Below are 20,524 nucleotides of genomic sequence, written 5' to 3'. Positions count from 1 at the left end.
AAGCAACTCTACAAAAGAACTGGTGAAGAAGACCAAATTCAATATGTCCAGACTTGAGCCCCATAGAAATACTATGGCAAGACCTGAAATGATCAGTTCCTGTTACAAAATTCTCAACAGTTACCGAGTTGGCCATGGAGGATGTTTATACTGTGATGTGAGTCATCTTCCAATTGCAAGAAGCATTTGGCTGCAGTTATTGTAGCTAAAAATGGTACAACCTTTACTAAATTTAAGGGGGCAGGAAGCTATTGGGTTATCCACCCTGAAGATTTCTTTCTTATTACAATAATGGGAAGGTCCAGCTTCATTATTAATAAGGTAAGTAAGCTCTCCAACTAATTACCATACTCCTATAATACTGCATAACTTTTCTAATAACATTCACTATTTCTTTCTCCCCAAATGTTACCGCGTAATTGCTGCTCCTACTTGGCTCAATCTTGCCCCCTTCCTCCCCTACACTGTTTACATGCTCTGGCACTTGCAGGAGTTGGTCCTGGAGCTTATAAGTAAGACAAAAGATAAAAGGACAATTAATAGCAGGAGAAGTAAAAGAGGTTTGGAGGGCTAGTTCCAGACGGGTTCAAGAGCAACATGAACCAAAATCCACAGGGATGTTGATTCATGTGTTATCCAAAACTCTGTGCATCTCTGTATGTATTGCACAAACTTAGAAGATCATATTACTACACTGGTTGGTTCTGCAGCCTTGTATTTTTCTTTATGTCAATATGTCAATAAAACCTTCCTTTCTTTCTCAAAATGTTATGCATAGATCTTCCTGTTAAGGGTTTGTAGCTCCTTCTGGGATTGCCTTCTGCCCCCAAATATGAAATATCATTCAACAAGTTTGTTTCCTGAACTGATGTGATCTAGCACATAATGTCGAACAGTATAAAGCAGAAAACAAGCATTTGACAGCATGCTCCAGCCTTTGAATAACTCTGGATATTTTTCATAGGACAATAGTCAATTTGCTTATGGAACCAAATTTGTTTAATTTTTTTCTTAAATTTTCTGCAGTTTGTTATAGCCTTAGTGTCTTTTGTGCTTCCTATATTTCAGGAATATACACATCTGGAGGCCAACAGCCATATTTGGCCTTAGCAAATGTGGGCAGGGCCAGGTCAAAATTCAATTTGATTTTATCAAATGTTATTAATTGATTAATTAAATGCAGTGTGCCTCTTCTCTCACCTGAAAACTTAGAATTTATAACTTAGAATTATAATTTCAAAAAGCCAAAGAACTTTGAAAATAGTATATGCAGTCCTGGGATTGTAGGTTGTATACTACTATACTGGATTGTGGGGTGGAGGTTCACCAAGTACAAAAAGATTTGTGCTGACCAGTGTCTGATAAAAATAGGCTCTTGCTAGACTCTGTAAAACTGTTCTACTGTGATCTCAACATATGGCAATTTTACAGATAAATGGGCAGTTGCTTCAACAGTTCCACTGTTGAAGATCAATGATCTATATAATACGCATTGTACATTTACCAAAGTATTTCCTTTGCATATTCAGTAGGCAATGCTTAATGCAACATAACCATTAAATGGGCAGAACCAATTGGATTAGTAAGTTTCAAAACAATGATCACCATCTCATAGACACACAGACACACACACGCACATACACACAGAGAGATCTATTTGTGTTTGGCACCAGGTTCTTCCCCCCACTCATAATTCCTTTTCCTCTTCCCATCTTCTGTCAAATCCCCATATCCAGCCCTCTGGGTGCATAAATACCCTGCCCCTAATGCAATCTGTTCGCAGGGACAGGTTTCAACATGCACAGCTGCTGTACTGAGTAATGTAAGGTCATAGCACAAATTGCATCTGGTGAGAAGGATATGAATGCCTTACCTCGCCAGATTTTTAACTCTATTCTTAGTAAATCCAAGAGATTATCCTTGACAAGAAGATAGGTAATAGCAGACAAGCTACCTTCCCTTTTTACAGATTTTCTCCCAGTTTTTCACAGTCACAGAGGAGCATTGAGTGTACGGCAGACCACAGATTTGCTGAAGGAAATAGCCTAGCCTGGCCTGACCACAGACTATGCCAGACTATGCCTATGTTTCCCTGTTAAAAAACCACCACAACAAAAAAACACCTAAGTATCCTTGGGAGAGAAATCAATATGGAATAATTTTCCAGAAGATTAAACTCCTGAATAACTTTGTATGAGAAACTTCAGAGGTGCTTTACTACTTGGAGGCTCTGAAATGGCTGCATGTATATGTGCTTCTTTGTTTCTCCTGATTGGGATGCCTGTCACTTCTTTTCTTATATGCTTTAACATTTTTAGGTGCTTTGATTATTATATCCAAATTTCCATTTGCCACTTTCATCTGTCAAGCTGCTACCTTCAATGTTATAATTCTTGACCATTACATGAAGATTCTCTACAGATTGTTTCTGAGAACCACATTCCCATTGGAGTCATCATAGGGGAGTCAAGGTCATTGGTGATTGGAAGCAGAGTTATAGGTAAAAATCAGCATAGGCACTGAATCATTTTCCTTCTTTTTTATATAATAATTTTTATTAAAGATTACAATCAGAAAACATAAAAATTAATACAAACTACAGAAATATAAGAATAAAAAGAAAAAAGTATAGAAAAGAAAAAAGGAAGTACCGTATATAAAGAAGTAACTTCCCCCTTCATCACAAGTATAAACAATTTTAGTAATTTATCACCATCTTTTAAAATGCAACAGACACTCTCTTCATCCCATATCTCATCTCTTAACTATAAACAAAATCCAAAAGTCTCATCATTAATTCCTTATCAGGAAAAGTCCATTAAGGGTTACCAGAAATAACTACATGTCTACTTTAACCTTGATCAAATAAACTAACTCTATATTCCTTCCCTGTACTTTTAACAATCTTGGTTTTTAATCCCTTTAAATAATGTCCTAAAGCTTTATTTTTCATTTTTTCTATCCCATCTCAGAGAATCCTTCTTGAATCCTTCAAGACTTTAACAGATCTCTTTTTACAACCAGTAAGAAAAGGTTATCCAAATCACTCTTCTGGTTTGATACTTGTATGTCCACTTTAATTATTAAGACATCAACCTGTTTCATTTGTATATCAACCTGCTCCATATCATTCTTGTAACTTGTCATATTTAAATCCACATTCAAATTAGTTTCAGTCTTGTCCAGTATAACTTGTTCTTCTTGACACACCATTTATCTATGGGATCAGACATTCTTAAAATTAATTTCTGAGTCCATTGTTCAAAAATATCCTTCAAAGTATCCACTGTTAAAGTATTTTGCTCCATTCTTTGTTAACTAATTTAAGTATTATTCTCCTTTAATTGTAATCTTTATTTTCTTCTTGTATCCAACCTTCGAAGTCCCATTGAACTTTTGGGGGTTTTTTTCCCCAAAGAATTCAAACAAGCAGTTTCCCACAGAAAGGATTTTTATAATTAATTTTAAATATTTATTCCAAACCCATCTGGTTGTGTAGTCCATTTTTAACTTTCCAAAATCAACATTCTAAACACCCTTTTGCTGTTTATTCCAAAAAATAATGTTTTTCCAAATCCTTAAAAATCGTGTTTAAAGCTTCTTTTGTTAAGGAGATTTTCCCAGTGAATGCAATACAAACTTGCCATTCTGAAGGATCTTAATATTTCCAAAGCTGTAAAAAATAATTCCAAAGGTGATTAAGAAATGAGGTTCAGTCAAGTTTTTTGTCCATAAAAGGCTACATTATAACAGTTAGCTTAGATGGTATCCCTCAACTCCCAGCCGCTCGACTCATAAGCTGACAGCAAAACCTTGATTCCTACAGTCTGTTCATGAGGAGCGGCTGTCCAGAGTGCACATGGGCAATCTCATGATCTCTCTTTTCCCCAGAGAGATTTCACTGGCCAGGATCCAGCATCCAGCCATCGATCTCCACCATTTTGGCAGGGATGTCTAGCTTGCCATGGCGCTCATCGAAAGTCCTGAATCATTTTCCTTCTGATTTCTTTTGTCTCTCTCCCTTTCATGTTCTTGTTAACAGAGGTACATAAAGAATAGGTTGGTAGTTTACCAAAACCTTTGGCAATTAGGCTCAGGCCAGAAGATGGCCCTGTTAGGTTGTTTGCCCCTGCTTTAGAGCTGCAAAAAAGAAAAGGAAAATTTAAATCAGGTAAACCTCTCTGGAAAATGGGAAAATCCCAGCCAATTTCAAAACACAACCATTTTTAATCACATTCAAAGAAAAGTGCAGAGATGTTCCCAATAAGTCTGTGTCATTTACAAAGATTCAACAAATACCAAGTGAGAGGAACATTCAGCATGCTCATTATTGGAGAGAGGACATGGAACAGTACATGATTGATACTTTATTTAATTAAGTGTGCACAGTAAAGAAATAATAGTAAGTTCATTGCTGGTTCAATGGTACTGCTGACTGAGAGGGTGTGTGTGTGTATGTGTTTGAGTGTTGTGTGAGTAGTTGGTTTTGGGTTTTTTTGTAATTATTTAAATGGACTGCAAGTAAAGATAATGAATGCATGTTATTTTACAACATATTGATACTTTAGTAATTAACAGAGCAAAAATCAATACAAAAGTGTGCCAACATAATTAAGAATATGCCAAAGTCACTCTCCAACTGCATTTACATTTCTGTCAATGTTTGCAAGTGCTAGGAGCGCTTACTTGCAATGCAAATGCTTATGAAATGCCTTTCTGCAACAACAAAATATAAAGTACACAGATGCCTTTATCCACGTAAACAGTGTAGATCTTTAACAATAAATACATAAGATTCAGAGAGACTTTTCTGATTTCTGGTGGGAATACATTAAACCCATGCAGGTTCTTCCCTGGTGTATTGTACTTCTGTTTCAGTCTCTGTTTACTGCTGCTTTCACTCATCATGTGATAGACAGGCTGCCATTTCATTTTCTTGAAATAAAGGTGCAAACATCAGTAAAAGCTGCCTTAATGGTGGCTGAACACTCCAGGGACAAGCTTTCTGAACAGTTGAGGAGCTATTCCAACTTTTAAGCAGACTTGGATTTGTGTCTTGTTGTTGTTGGCTAAAATAAAAAAAAAAAACAACCTTTAACCCTCAAGTATGAATGTAAAAGTAAATGTATTACTACCTCTAGCAATTTTATTCTGTTACACTACTTCCCAACTGAATTATGAGAAATTTGCTAAACTCTATTTGGAGCTCATTTTTTAAAGCCATTTCAGAAGAGAGACAGAGAGATGGTGGATTGTTTAGGTTTTAAGTGTAATGAAAATATTGAAGTCGAAACTGTGTGGACTCTAGTATCATAGTATGATATGCAGACTGGATAGAGAAATTTTAAAAGGCCTTTGGAAATGTTGCAAAAGAAATGGTGTCTCTCAGTTATTCAACAGAATAGGTAGAAACACCACATAGCTCCAAAATCATCCGTAGAAAGTTTTGCACCATGTCTGCCCTCTGTACTGTCAAAATGTCTAATAAACTGCCTTGTTTCCCCATGTCTTTCTCATCTCTTGCTAGTGAAGATTTGTGTTTGAGCCATTTATGGCATTATTTAGTTTGTGTGTTTACTTATTTATTTGACTTGTATGCTGCCACTTTCCCCCAGACTCTTGCCCAATGGCAGCAATAAAAACTATACAGTAAGAAAATTAAGATGTCCATGATAAACACCAACATAGCACTAACTCTGAGTGCTTTCCAGGACAGCTTTGAAAAGGTAATCCCTGAAGGGACCAATCTAATTTCCAGAGGGAAGCTGTCCCAAAGTGTCAGTGCCATGACATAAACATGTTTCCTGGCACTCTCACCTCGCAAAAGTGGGGTACTGTCAATTCAGGATGGTTAATTCTGGTTGGAACAGGCAGTGCTGTAGAGACCTCAGCATCAAGCTACGGAGACCTTTATAAGTCAAAACTAGTGTTCTGAATGGCACCTGGAAACCTACTAGCAGCCAACGCAGGGCCTAGCGTGTAGATGTAATGTGAACATGGTGACAAGCACCAATCAGCAAATGGACCACTTCAATGCTTTATTCTGAACCAACTGCAGTTTGCAAGTGCTTTTCAAAGACTACTCTCCATAGAAGGTATTGCAGATACTCAACTGGATGGTAATAATGACATGAGTCATGTCATTACACTGTCCATTGAACAACATAATGGATGGTTCAGGAAACAGCCCTGAAACCATCCATTACAGCTGCTAAACAAAGGACTGTAATCCTAAACCTAGCCCTAAGGCTGGTAGGGACATTATCCACTAGGTGAACCATATGTAAAGACTTTTCTCTATTGCCAAGAAATGGACAACTAAGCCACTTGTCTACTGCATTGGCATGGTGATCAACTAGCCCCATACTTGCTAGTTCATATTAATTCAATTTTCAGGGTATCTATGGATGAAGTCATACCTGAGGTACATATTAACCAAGCCTCAGCTCTCCTAACAAATTATTGCAGTTGGATAGAATACTTCAGTGGGAAACAAAATAATATTTGAGCATTTTTTTAAAAAAAGGAAGTAAAATAAAATAAACATTGATTATTTTCAGTGAAATTTAAGATAATTCCAATTTCGTCATTTATATTTACAGAAATTACAGTAAAACAGTAATATTGATCAATATTAATTATACAGCTGGCAGGATATCTGAACTTGAATTGTTTTTTTTAAATATAATTTTATTAAAGCTTTGAAACAAGAAGATAAAAACTGACACAAACTAATATAAAGTAAGAAAGAAGAGGAAAGAAGAAAGAAATCAAAGAAAAAGCAAGGAGTGCAAGGAAAGAAAAAAAGAAAAATAGAAAAGAAAGAAAAAAGATATAAAGAAGTGGCTTTCGATATTCTTCACAGCAGTTATAAGTAGAAATATATTTTAACCATTCTGTCTAATAGGACATCATATTACCCTTCTTTCTATAATCTATCCTGTCTAATCATCAAAATCATAAATCACAAGTTCATTTTTTTTCATTCTTGTGCAAAAAGTACATAAGAAGCTTCCAGTCACCCATAAATGTAGATAGTGTCTTTTCTCTAATCAAAGAAGTCAATTTATCCATTTCAGCAAAATCTATCAACTTCACCAACCATTCCTCCATAGTGGGTAGTGCCAAATCTTTCCATTTCTGTGCATATAGTAATCTTGTCACAGTAATCATATATTCAAACAATCTTTCATGGCTTTTTTCTAACTGTTTGCCCATTAATCCTAAAAGGAAAAGTTCTGGTTTCAATTGAATATTAATCTTTAATCCTCTGTAACAAAGTATGTATTTGAATCCAAATTTTTTTAGCTTCTTTACATTCCCATCAAGCATGATAAAATGTCCCTTCATGCTGTTCACATTTCCAACATGCATTTGAAGTGCCTTTACACATTCTAGATAATTTTTCTGGCATCATGTACCAATGTTACATCATTTTATAAAAATTCTCTTTGAGATCATAACACAATGTAAATTTCAACCCTTTTAACCACTTATTTTCCCATTGATCCATCTGTATCTTATAATCAAAGTTCTTAGCCCACTTTATCATACATTCTTTAACCTGTTCTTCCTTTCTTTCAAATTTCAACAAAAGTTTGTACATTTTAGCAGTTACATGTTCATCACCAGTACACAATTGTATTTCAAATTCTGACTTACTTTGCTCCATATCATAAGTTTTTTTATCCATTTTAAAACTTTCAAGTAATTGGAAATGGGAAAACCATTGACAATTGTATCTTTCTGCTATTAGTTGTTCTCTTGATTTGATTTTAAATTCCCCTTGATAGTTTTCCAATAAGTCCCAGTATGTCAACTATTTATCTTTATCTGCCATTTCTCTTCTATAATATGCTTCTTGAGCTGAGATCCATAAAGGTGTTTTTGGGCACAACTTGGGTTTATATCTATTCTGTATTCTCAATACAGCGCATCTAATAAAATAATTTTTAAAGTCCACATTAATTTTAACTTTATCATACCATAAATATCCATGCCATCCAAACCACAAGTCATGACCTTCTAACTGTGAAAGAACTTGATTGCTAATAATATTTATTTTTATTTGTTCTTTCATCCCTCACTGTCCTGAACTAGCCACACAACATCCAATGAAAATAAATTTGGTCAAGAGCTGAACTTTTTTCAGGCATTTTTTAAAGCCTGATGGGAGCCCAAGATGCAGCTTTATCTCTGCCACCACTGGCTTTCCCATGCCAACAGTTATGGTCTATACAGAGATCTTCAACACAAGCAACAATAATAGTGTATTTAACACAATCTCCTCTGCAAAAGAAGTTCCTCTTTTTCTAGTTACTTTCCTGGGATAGCATTTCTAAGTAGTGTTCGGAGGTGGTGGGGCACTGTTGATTTTTCTTGTTGCACATCTCTCCATCACTGCAACCTCCCTGGCAGCCCATACATCCTGTCTTTGAGATGCATCAACTCTTCATGTCTTCCCTTGGGATTTAACAGATGTCCAACAAGCCAGTGAGGCTACTGTCTCCTGGAGAGTTTTTAAAATGAAAGGCAGGACACTTCCACATTCTCCTCAGCCACCTCATAACTAGGATGCATGTAAGAACCCCAGATTACATTAGTGACAGTTTCACTACATTTTTCTTCTCGTTTGAAAAAAAAATGTAAATAATGTTTTCATGTAAGGAGAAATTAAATAAAATTAATAGTGTTCAATGAAAATGATCCAAAATTGCAGAATTAACTAGATGGGGATGCCAGGAGATAGGGTGGGTGAATGAAGGTAGCACCATGTCATAGGCAGGTTACCTCACTTCTTCATTTGTCTTTTAGAGACATCTGCATTTCCTGATCTCTTCTGAATTTCAGATATTCAGATGTACATCCCAGTATTTATCAAAAGCTTTACTATGCCTTCTCCTTACACTACAGCTAAAAAGAGTTATACTGTGATGATTATGTAGTCATGTGCCATTTCAGAAAACTTCATTAAAGATAAGTTCTGTTGTGATTTAACAGTCCCAGCGGCTTACAGTTAAATTTCAAAGTTCCAGCTGGCCACACTTTAGCTCACTTTAGCAAAGCATGGCACATTGTTAGATTTTTCTGATAAAGTCTGCTCTTTGTGATTCAGCAAATCTCTTCCTCTCCACACAACTGGCATCTTCATTGTTAGGCACCCCAGAGATAAACAAATCAAAATGGAGTGCACTCAGATGAAAAAGGTATTCCCAATCATACATGCAGATTACACATTATTCATGCAGTAAAAAAAAAAATCACAAACACTGTGAATTACACAAATTTAAGTCTGAGGCATAAACAGTGCCTTTTTTCATCTTTTAAAACAATTTGACTATTGTTGTTGGATTATATAGTCCTCCATATCTCCCATTATATAATACTGTCTCTAGACTGCAGTAATATAATCCAGTATACATCCTAAACCTATTTTCTTAAAGTAAGTTCCATTTAAATCAAATATTTACTTCCAAGAATGATTGAGATGCCAGGTGCCTGCCTAGCAAAATTATTTCACATTAATTTTCTCTTAAATATTGAAAGATAAACTGCAAACATGAAAGGTCAAATAACAGATGGGTAAAATGCATAGGCATGGACATTTCAGACTGCTGAGGAGCAAATCCCACAATGAACAAAGAGATCAACATAAGATGAAATGTTCACATCCTTCAGCCACATAAGTAGGTTAGAAATCAACGTGATATCATGGCAATGTGGCAACATTCAATCCTTTTCTGCACTGGACATTGTTAGACTTCATTAACCAACAGAACTGTAATATTTTTATGCTGCTTTCTCCAACCCAGCATTCTCAAGACTTAGACCGGGCTCCAGAATTCTCAGCCAGCATGGCTGCTTCAGAACAGACTTCCAAAAGCTGAAGATGATAGACCAGGGAAAGCTGTCTTATGCTAGTGGGATTTCTAAAAATCTCATCAAAAGCAGATCAACAATGAAAAGTAAAGGAATGCAATTGGAAGAAAATTAACAGCTTAAACATTTATTAGGGACAAGCAAAATGTCCCAAAATATTGAGCAAGTTCTGCTGTCCAGCTGAAAATCTTGGATGTTTTCTTGTGGCTAACCTGACTTTGCTTTTTGCATTTTCAAAAAAAAAAAAAAGGCGTTGCTATTGTTAGGGAATTAGACTTTTTTAAAAAAATCAACCTAATCTTTCCAACCTGCTCTGCCTTGTTTTTCCCAATAAGAGGAGAAAATAAGTTCAGTGGGAGACAATTCATTTAAATATTGTGTCATGCCATAATAAAACTCATCAGTTCCAGGAAAATAATGAAATGTAAGTTTCAGGATGGCATTTCTTTCTGTCAAGCCGCTAACCTAGGAAGGGGCAGATTTCAGCTTTCAGGATTAAGCAACCTTAAGAAGTTTTGCTTTGAGTATCAGAACTGAGCAGGTCTCAGTTTTTCCATTTAAAGAATGATCTCTACATATATCTTCCTTTATCTCATCACTATAATTTAATACAGGGGAGGGGCATCATTTTATTGTTGCTATTATTAAACATCTGGGAACCAGAAATCTTGGGTGGTCTATTGCAAGCCATGCAAAGATTAGAGATGAACCAGGAGATTCTGGTGTATCTTATGCTCCTACCTGCTCTCTACCTGCAGCCATTTAAGATGAAGAACCTCTTGGCTTTACACTTGATACATTCTATTGTTGAAAGTCTTTTAAATGAAATAACTGACAAATCAGTTAAGTCAGGTAAAGTTAAACTTGGAATTTTGAAACCATTTTGTGGACATTCTCACAAAATGGCTGTTATAGTGGGTTTATCTATACTCCAAATATTTGTCATGCCTGCCACTTAGTATTTAATTACCAAAAACTAAGTTGATGAAGTTGCCCCTGCTATAGCTCCACAGGATGTGCTTTACCAATCTGGCTGAATTTGTCTTTTTCCTCAAACAAAGCACTTGGCTGCAGCCATCTACTATTAATTTCTCAGATCCTGTGGGGCCTATGTGGAGACCAGAGACAACTTGCAAATAAAATAAAATAAAATAAAATAAAATAAAATAAAATAAAATAAAATAAAATAAAATAAAATAAATTATGCTGGAGTTTATTACTTTGCCTTGCAGCATGCCAGCTCCACATGTATTTACTTCAAATAAAATAATTAAGCAAAATAATAATTAAATGTTTTCCAAGATTGCTTTAGCCTAATTCCCAGTTATAACCCAAAATCATCATATCTAAATCATAAACAATAGTCTCAGATGACTTAGGGACTTGGAACCAGGGAAATTTTGTATTTCAGTCAAGGTGCCACCCCTTTTGACTAGAAGGGCCCAATAGCCAACCTGGGTAGGCAGGGCTAATTCAGAACTTGGGAACTAGTTAAGGAGGTTCATCTGATAGGACCAAGAAAAAGGGCTCCCTCCCTATGGAACATCATACCCCCAGAGATAAGACTGGCCCCCACCTTGATGCTCTTCCAAAAGGCCCTGAAGACGTGTTTTTGCCAGCAGGCCTGGGGATCCCAGGTTGATATGGAGCCCATCAAATGGCTAGTCTGAATGTGTTGTTGTTGCCAGGGGCCTGGGGGGCATAGTGTGTCTTGTATTTAGGGTTTGATTTCTGCAAGCCACCCAGAGTCATTGTGTGTGAGTTGGGTGGCCATATAAATTTGTTTTCTAAATACATAAATAAACTACTGGGATAACATATTGCTCTTATGTTCTGCTTGTGGACTTCTCAAAGTACCTAATTGGTCAAAATGAGAAATAGAATCCTGGACAAGATGGAGCTTTGGTCTGGTACCCAAGGAGGTGCATGTGGTTCAAACCTCAGCAGCTCCTGACATCCTGTTATTGTGATTGTCATATATTAAAGATTGTTCACAAGAAGAACTATTTAAGAGTGATTACAGTGGTGGTGCATTCCTATTTTTCTCAAACCAATGGGACTTATATTTGTTTAATGTTGGCAGTACTCTGCTTCATATCAACCATCTTCAATTCCATTATGTACAGTAATATCACTATAATGTTCCTCTCTTGAAAAAAAGAGCCCTGAACTATCGTGGTTCTTAGTCTGATCACTATTGACATATTTAAGTGACGGTGTGTGGGCATTTTTGCACAAGCCTTCCAGCATTTTCCTTGCTCATTGGCTGTTTCTTTTTACACCAAGAGTTTCAGATGCTCATTGTTCTTGAAACGAGCCTAAGAAAAATATATAAATATTAGATGCATACATATATTACAGAGTATACTATGCTCTATGGAACACTGTATTATGCTTATTGCTGTTCATGTGATAAATAGACCTACCTTAAGAACAATTTATTCATATATTAATGTGCCTTATGGGAGACATAATCAGCTTCATTAGAGAGCATTATTATGGTAAATCTCTGCAAAAACATCTTGTATAACAAGACAACAAGATCAATAAAAAGACTCATCATCATACATGGGTAATATTGGTAAAAGACAGTAGATGTTAAAGATGTTACTGAACTCCTTGCATTTGTGCTCACAAAATGCAGTGGTTTGGCTGCATTTTAGCTCGCAGTTTATCTTCAGTGGAGACCTCCCTCACTATACTCCATCAAGTCATCCACTTTAGAGACAAAATAGATTATTTCCTTCAGATATTTAAAATATCTTTGCATTTAACTGAGTTCTTTAAATCTTATCTGCAAATGCAAATGACCAATCAGAACTCATGAATATTTTAGGCAATGCCAGATGATATCTAGTACTCTAAAACTTCCATGGGAAAGTAATGATATAAAACAAGAACTAATAAAGTTTTCAGCATGGAAAACAAATAATCGTTCTAAACACCCAGTTCCCAGCCATTAGGAAGCTCCCAAGTGGTAATTCTTCAGTAGAAATGTCATTCATAAGCCATCTTATAGATAGAAGTAAAAGTGCATGCATTCTCCACAAGTTAAGTTCTATCTTTTAAAATCCCACTTATACAGAATGTTATTTTTAAGAAGAGTTTGATTTGAGAATTACATTGTTTCCAATAGCTGAAATCTGAATTCTTATTGGATTTTGTTTAAACATTATAGCATATTATTTAAATGCGAATTCTACCAAGCAGTTGCTGCAGACAAGGTTAATTAAAAACAGCAAATTCTACTACCCTCTGAAGAAAGACAGATTCCACATCAGACACCCTGCAGTTTCTGAATATATATTTTAAAGACATAAGAAGTAGTGTGTGCATGTAATGGCATTGATTTGGATCCAGCACAGCCTTTTTTGTGAATAGAAATAAGTCTCATTCATGGATGGGACTGGTGATCCAGTTGAGGGTTCTGCCCACTGTAATGGATAGGTGTGTGCCTCTTCCCATCCAGCTGTTGGGGAAGTGCTTGAGGTAATTGTTTCGCCCCCAAAAAATACAGCTGCAAATGAACTGTTGAAATCTGTTCCTTCTTGGGCTCCAAGAGAATGGAGGCAAAATGAAGGCTGTTGGAGCAATGATATAGAGTGGGTCTGCTATTTGTTGCAGTTTTAATGCACAACATTCTAAAAGCCTGATGAGTGACATTTCAGCCCTGCCCAACATCATCTAGCACATGAAAAGACTCTTTCAATTGGCACGCACAGTGCTCTGGTTACTCCATGTACTGCATTTCTTTTCTTTTTTTCCTGTTGTACTGTTGACCAATTGATTTTTTTTTTAATTATAATTCTGGGTTGAGCAGAAATTATGGCAGCAAAGAATTACAGGAGATTATATCTCTTGGTTCCCTCTCATGGTCATCTGGATTTGGGCCGCTAAAATGTTGTTAACAGATTATTGTTGCTGGAGAAGTAGAGATTGAGCTGTGGGGATTGCTGTCGGAGATATAAACTACCCAAAGAACATTGCCTTTGGAAATGGAGAAAAGGAAGTGAGGAACTGGAGCTCCTAGGAGCAGCAGTCACTGGGAAGGCAATCCTTTTCCAGGAAGACTATAGGAGCCAGTACTTTCAGTTATAATTTCATGCTTTATGCCAGGCAACTTCAAGGCTTCTTACTCTCTAGGTGGACTAGTTGACTAAGTCATTTAAAAAAAAGGATAAAATTAGTGATGAGAAATGGGAAGAAGAGTTTCTTTTTCTGTAATACCAGAGAAGGTGTTAAGTTACTGTCTGGAGGGAGGGGGGAATCACTTTTTATATGTCTTTCTTTTCCTTTTTCCTTTTTCTCTTTCTTGTTCTCTTCTTCTTTTGTTTGCACATCTTTTCTAATTATGTATTAGCTTTTAATTATGTAAAACTCTAATAAAAATATTATTAAAAGAAAGAATAAAAGAACTGGCTGTAGAAGCAGGAATTCTAGTCTCTCTTGTAGCCAAAAGAAGATTGAAGGGCAAAGACATCAGGGACCAAAATGAATAAAACTCACATATTATCAGCAACCAAGATAAAACAGAACAGCCAAGAACCAAGCAACTTAACCATTGCACGGGCTCTGCCACACATCTGGATCCCCAAGCTTGGTGACAAAATCATGTCTTTAAGGCCTTACGAAAGACCAGCAGGATCAGGCCAATCTAATCTCTTGTGGGATGATGTTCCAAAGTGTGGGCACCACAATAGAAATAGCTCTCTTCCTGGGCCCCACCAGATAGTATTCCCTAACACAGAGAACTCCGAGCATGCCTCTCCTGCCAGACCTAATGGGACAGGTAGACAGAATCAGGAAGTAGTGATCCCTCAGATAACCCAGCCCCATGCCACGAAGGGCTGTACAGGTCATTCCCAGCACCATGAATTAAACCCAGAAGGACACTGACAACTAATGCGGCTCACAGAGCAGAACATGCACTGATCAGGAAGCACGCATAACTGCCAGTGCCGCTGCATTCTGTACCACCTGCAGCTTCTGGGTACTCTTCAAAGGCAGCCCCTTATAAAGCACATTGCAGTAGTCCAGATATATTGGAATTAGAACTCCTGGAATTCCAAACCAACATGGCCAGGAGTAACAGTCTCAGTACCTAGGCTGGAGAAGGCCGGTCTAGCCAGATCTGTTCTTGATCCCAGCATTAAATGTAAAATACTGAGTCTTCTAATAGTCAAAGAAAGAATGTTCAGAGAAATGACAGTGTTCCTCATTTTCAAGTATCAAAGCAAGCTGTCTGTACATAAATTAAAAATGGATTAAAAATGAAAGTAAAAGGCAATTATGTGTAGTAGCCATTCCTCAATCCTTTCTTCATATTAACATCTGAAGCAATAGTAGGCTAGTTAGAAGGCTGCGCTAATAATATTTATCAAAATCCTGCATGAACAAGACAGTGGTGTGCTTTCAGTACAAACAAGATAATTGCAGGATCTAAGCTTATGTTCTGGGGAGGCTTTAACTATTTCCCCAGAGAAGCTTCCAAGGGAAGAGAGGGCTAGTAAACATAAGTCAACTGCAGATAAGGCTGCCCTTTTCCTGCTTCATGTGATAGGCCTCGTTGTCATGCAGACTGCATAGTTTTTGTGCCTTTTTGTTTTATTTTTCCTTCTTTTACATTTGCAAGATCTATAACACTTCAGTTATTTGTATGAAGCCTATAGTATCCTAACAAATGTTATAGGCTACCCATTACATGCTGTCTTGTACCAGAATTACAACTTGTCCCAGAATTAGGCAACTAGTAGCACCATAAATATGAATCCAAGGAGTAGGGATAAAGTGGTGCCTTAATATCACTTTTAAATTATTTAAAACACAACAAGAAAGAAACTTGAGGGCCTCAGCATCAGAGAAAACTTTGCTCAGCTACACTTTCCATATACAACACATGAACGCAATCCTTCACTCAGTTGCAAATCCTCTTCTCTTATGCATCCAAATGAGAGTTGGGTATCTGCCACAGTTTGAACTATCTACTTAATATAAGTCACAAGATTTATTTATAGCAGAATAAGCCCTCCTGTGCTTTCTGCCGAAGATAATCAGAGTGCTTTATCTACATGATGGAGATCCTATATCCTGCAAGGTAGATTGGGTTTATTATCCCAAGAATAGGCAACTTTCCCCCAAGTTTGTGAAATCTTAAGCAGGACTGTTGGGTATATATTGCAATTTTAGAATATATATTAAGTAGAACAAACACTGTGCCACTGAAAAATCTTTAAATAAATGTGCATTTGTGTTGATCTGTCTGTTTCTTTAATCCAGTTAGTACATTCCCTTTAGAGGGAGAAGAACATAGCAGAAATCTTATATATGTATGTATAAACAGTAACCAGATAGATTTTACTAGGACACACTAAGGATTATTTTTGCTGTCCTATATTCTTATGGTCAGTAAAGTGACTTGTAATAATATGTAGTTTATAATCAAGATCTCTTTTCAGAAACTGAAATGGAACCAAATAAAAATTACAGCTCTGCTCTAGCTTAAATTGTTTTGTGGTTTTGATGGGGCTTGGTCACTGCTGCCTTTAGTTAGATGAGTACTCATGGATGAACAGGAGCATACCTGACAACTAGAGATTGATGCCCATGTCCTTAAAACAGCCAGAGAGTCTTCTGAGCAACCTAGCAGCTATTTTCTTTCCTACACCTAATATTTATGGTACATTCTGTCATCACTGCAGGTCATCTATAAGTGAATAACAACTGTGGGGATTTTAGATCTGAAGATGTAGCATTCCTTAAGTCTCAGATTTTAGTTTAAAAATAGTCCCACATAGTTCTAGTCTATAAAGAAAGGGAGCAAAAAACAAACATAGTATTATTAGACAATCAGTAAGGGAATGAGGCTTATGACTTTGGTCACCAATTGCTCGTATGGTTCTTTTTTATTCCTATCATGCTAGTGTGTTTCATGGCAGCAACTTATTTTTCTAAATAAGGCCTTGTAAGATTTTTAAAGTGAGTATTTAAAACTTGCATGGATATTTTATTTTAAGTAGTTTTCTCTATCCCAACTTAAAAGTTTAGCCAGTAGATAGCAGTCCTACAAACTTGTTAAAAACAGGTAAAGGCGTCCTAGACTTATACCTGAATGCTGCCGACTGTATTCATACAATTTTCTTGGCAGTGTTATGAAAGTGGTCTGACATTCTCTTCATCTGGAGTGTTTTTTCAACTTCCCAGTCTAGCCTAGCCTACAGCTATGGTATTACCAGGTGTTTTTCCCATCAAGGTTTTGAGATCAACCAAGGTTGACTAACTGTTGGTACCTCAAAGCTCAAAGTCTACTATAATAATCTAAAACCATTTTCCAAAGAGAAAGAACAAATCATTCTATTCCGCATTTTCTCATTTTAAAACTTAATAATAAAATTATGTGTTCTAACTACTACAACAGAAGCAGTTTAAAAAGCTATGGAATCTGTCTTTCTCTCTGTTTTTCTCTCTCTCTCTGTCTCTCTCGTCTAAATAGCCTGAGCAAGATCATTGCACACTTGCCAAAATATTCTGTTTTGCAATGAATGAGACAGGACATGACAAAGTGCAAATCATTTCCTTTATAATAATAATCTACTTGTCTAATAATATTCAATTTATGCAACTCATATATGCCATCTTCATTATAATCTATATACTCTTTACAAGACATAAAATAAACAAAAAGAAAAAGCTTGTACTAATAAATTAGATGCTGCCTATCCCAGTTTTTGATTATTCCTCTAGGGCCTATATATACTATGTGAAAAATACGCCAGCTTTACAATTATATTGAAACATGTGTAACACATCTATGCTGTAATGCTTAACAGTTCAGTACATGTGAAGAAATTATTCTACTTAAATACAGCTCTTTCCCATCTAATAATGTGTTATATCATTTTAAGTATTAGTTTCTACAGACAGCAAAACCAACATTCTTATGGTGGTTTCAGATATTAATTGAAGGGCTGGTAAGCTAGTATTGATGGGATTGGAGAAGGAGCTCACAGGGCTGTTGTTGTGAGGGAAAATTGGAGGAGGGAGTGCTATGTACATGGCTTTAAGCTCCTGAATGAAAAACAGTATACAATCTAATAAATCCATCTAATATGACAAGCTTGTGATAAGGATATATTTGGAAGTAGAGTACAACCTATATTATCTTGGAAGAAAGATGGGATGTCTATACAACAATAAAGTGTCATATGCCTCTCCAACTTTATTTTTCTATAAAAAATACAAGTCAAATTTTGGGATAGGCTGAAACTGGCTTGCTTTTCACACTGTAACTCAAGTCTGAGAGTATAACCTAAGAATTGGAAGAGAGGACTAGAATTTCCATTTCTGCTCAGCTATGGATTCAGATGAAAAACTGTGTAAGTCATGATTTGCCCAGCCTAAGATGCCACCAGATTTGGGATAATAATGACTCCCTCATGACAATGTTTTAAAGAGTACTGAGATCATGTATGGGATATGCTGTGGACATCTGAAATTTGCTTTATACTTGCTACTGTTGTTTCTTCTTACTCTCCCCAAAAGCCAACCCCTTACCATCCTTCATCAGGGAGAGGTAAAAAAATACACTTCAGCCTACATTGGTGGCATTAACTCAAGTTATCTGGTTGACTAATTGCCAAGAAAGATAGGCAAGTCTTATTTGTAGAAGAGTATGGCTGATACATCTTGCCATCCCAGAGCTTGGAAGATCACATCTGCACCAGTGTAACTATTAAGATACTATCCCATAAGTGGCTGGAGCAGCACTAAAGAGAAGTCTAAGTGCTTCAGTAACTGAACATCAATGCTTTGGTGTGAGCAGACTGGGGCAAAGGTCAACTTAACCCCTGGGTCACTGACAATATAAAAGACACCCTCAGGCCAACTGTGGAAGAAACTTGAGGGGTTTGTTGTAGTGGATTCTTAATGTAACAATATAAAAACATTTTGGAATTTTCCTCCTCATATTGTATAAAGATCATATGTCACTACTTATGGCCTCATGACCATGAAATCTGCTCTCTCTTTATAGTTTCAAGGAATTTCTGCTACAGAAGCTGCCTATCAATCTGTGGTTTGGGATACAAAAGAAACAGCACTATTAGCAAAATGCCATTAGTTGGAATGCTTTTTGCAAAGGGCAAGCTCCAGAAAACCTGTTGATTATAGACTAATGACATTTTACAAGCCCAATCCTTGAGCAGATTCCACAGAATAAAATCTGTTCATTTCAGCAAGGCTTGTGCCCAGGGACTCTTTGAGTATTGGGGTGAGTATGAAGGAGAATTAATCTTCTCCATTCAATAATGAAAATTCTATTATAGCCATTTCAGATTTTTGTGAAGCCAAACAATAAGTGTGAATTTAAGTAGTCCATGTATGCCATGGAATGAATGAAAGAGAAGATAGATAAATAAATAAATAACCATGTATACATTGGGAATTGTGCCAGGAGCACAATAAAGGGTGCTTTTAGATGAAGCTATTATTATGCAATCAAGTTACCCCATTACAAAGTTTTATGGAGAATCTGGATAATGTTGCATTCCTTTTGGGTAGCCCCATCATTTCTTTCACCTTTTTTCTTGTTGCAGAAAATCCACAAAGAAGCGAAAATAGAATAATAAAGAACATTTTTTATTATTGCTATGAGGTATGTGTATGCAATATGGCCACCCCAGACCAAATAAGCTATGAAAGTCCTGAGTCAGTTTTGGGAGGCTGTGAAGGACTGGAAGGAAACGAAACAAGCTCAGACTAAACTCTAGCAAGATAGAACTGCCATTTATCCATAAATCTCTGGGCTATCCAGAAAGATTGGTTTCAGTGGTAGTTCTGAATGAGATTGTGCTTTCCAGGTTCAATTGGTTCACCACTTATAGCCCTACCTGGACCAGGAAGAGTAGGCAACAATAACTCAAGCTTTCTCTTCAAATGGCTGGACTACTGCAAAGCACTCTATATTGGGCTGTCTTTGAAGGCAACTTATAAATGTCAATAAGTACAGAACACAGCAGCCAAGCTACAACCTGGAGAAATAACAGCTATTTTGTAGTCACTGAACTGATTGCTAGCAGGCTTCCAGGACCAATTCAAAGTGGTGGTTATCACCTATAAAGCTCTATATAGCATAGCACCAGGTTATAACAGAAACCAATTTACCCAACATGACATCTAGGGAAGTTCTGCTTGAGGTTCCAGCTCCCTGAGAAGTTAAAAAGTTATACACCAGAAAACAATCCTTCTCTGTGGTTGCTCCAAAATTATGGAATACACTGTCCTGAGGTGTGCCAGTCCCCTTCACTCTTGAAATTCAGATAGGTATTGAACACCTTGTGTTTTAAAACCAAATTTGGTACCTAGGTGATGAGCTTTACATGACCATTTTTAGTTGTTTTAATAGTCATACTATATTAGGATTTATCTTGTGGGATATGCATATTAATATAGAATGTAATGGTTGGAAGGGACCTTGGAGTTCTTCTAGTCCAAACACTGTTCAGCGCAGAAATGCAATCCTGTAGCGTCTTCAACAGACGGTCATTCATGCTCTGTTTAAACACCTCCAGCAAAGCAGAGTCCTTCATCTCCCAAGGCAATCTGTTCCATGGTTGAACAGCTCTTATATTCTGATGTCCAACTAAAATCT

The 20,524-nt window shown here is 36.6% G+C and overlaps 1 long non-coding RNA gene across 3 annotated transcripts in view; it reads right to left on the bottom strand.

The window, feature by feature from the left end:
- Positions 1–2,543: 2,543 nt before the first annotated feature.
- Positions 2,544–20,524, bottom strand: part of LOC112540964 (uncharacterized) — a 39,188-nt gene continuing 21,207 nt past the window's right edge. For all 3 annotated transcript variants that reach the window (XR_015794432.1, XR_003085003.2, XR_003085002.2), the window contains exon 3: positions 2,544–5,069. This is a non-coding gene — a long non-coding RNA (uncharacterized LOC112540964). The remainder of the gene's footprint in view (positions 5,070–20,524) is intronic.

This window comes from Python bivittatus, unplaced genomic scaffold, assembly GCF_059951505.1.
Source record: "Python bivittatus isolate LINGU-HERP-01145 unplaced genomic scaffold, Pbiv_v1 ctg000980_np1212, whole genome shotgun sequence".
Lineage (NCBI taxonomy): Eukaryota > Metazoa > Chordata > Lepidosauria > Squamata > Pythonidae > Python > Python bivittatus.
Note: the sequence above shows the minus strand (reverse complement) of the source record. Positions and strands in the feature narration are given on the sequence as shown.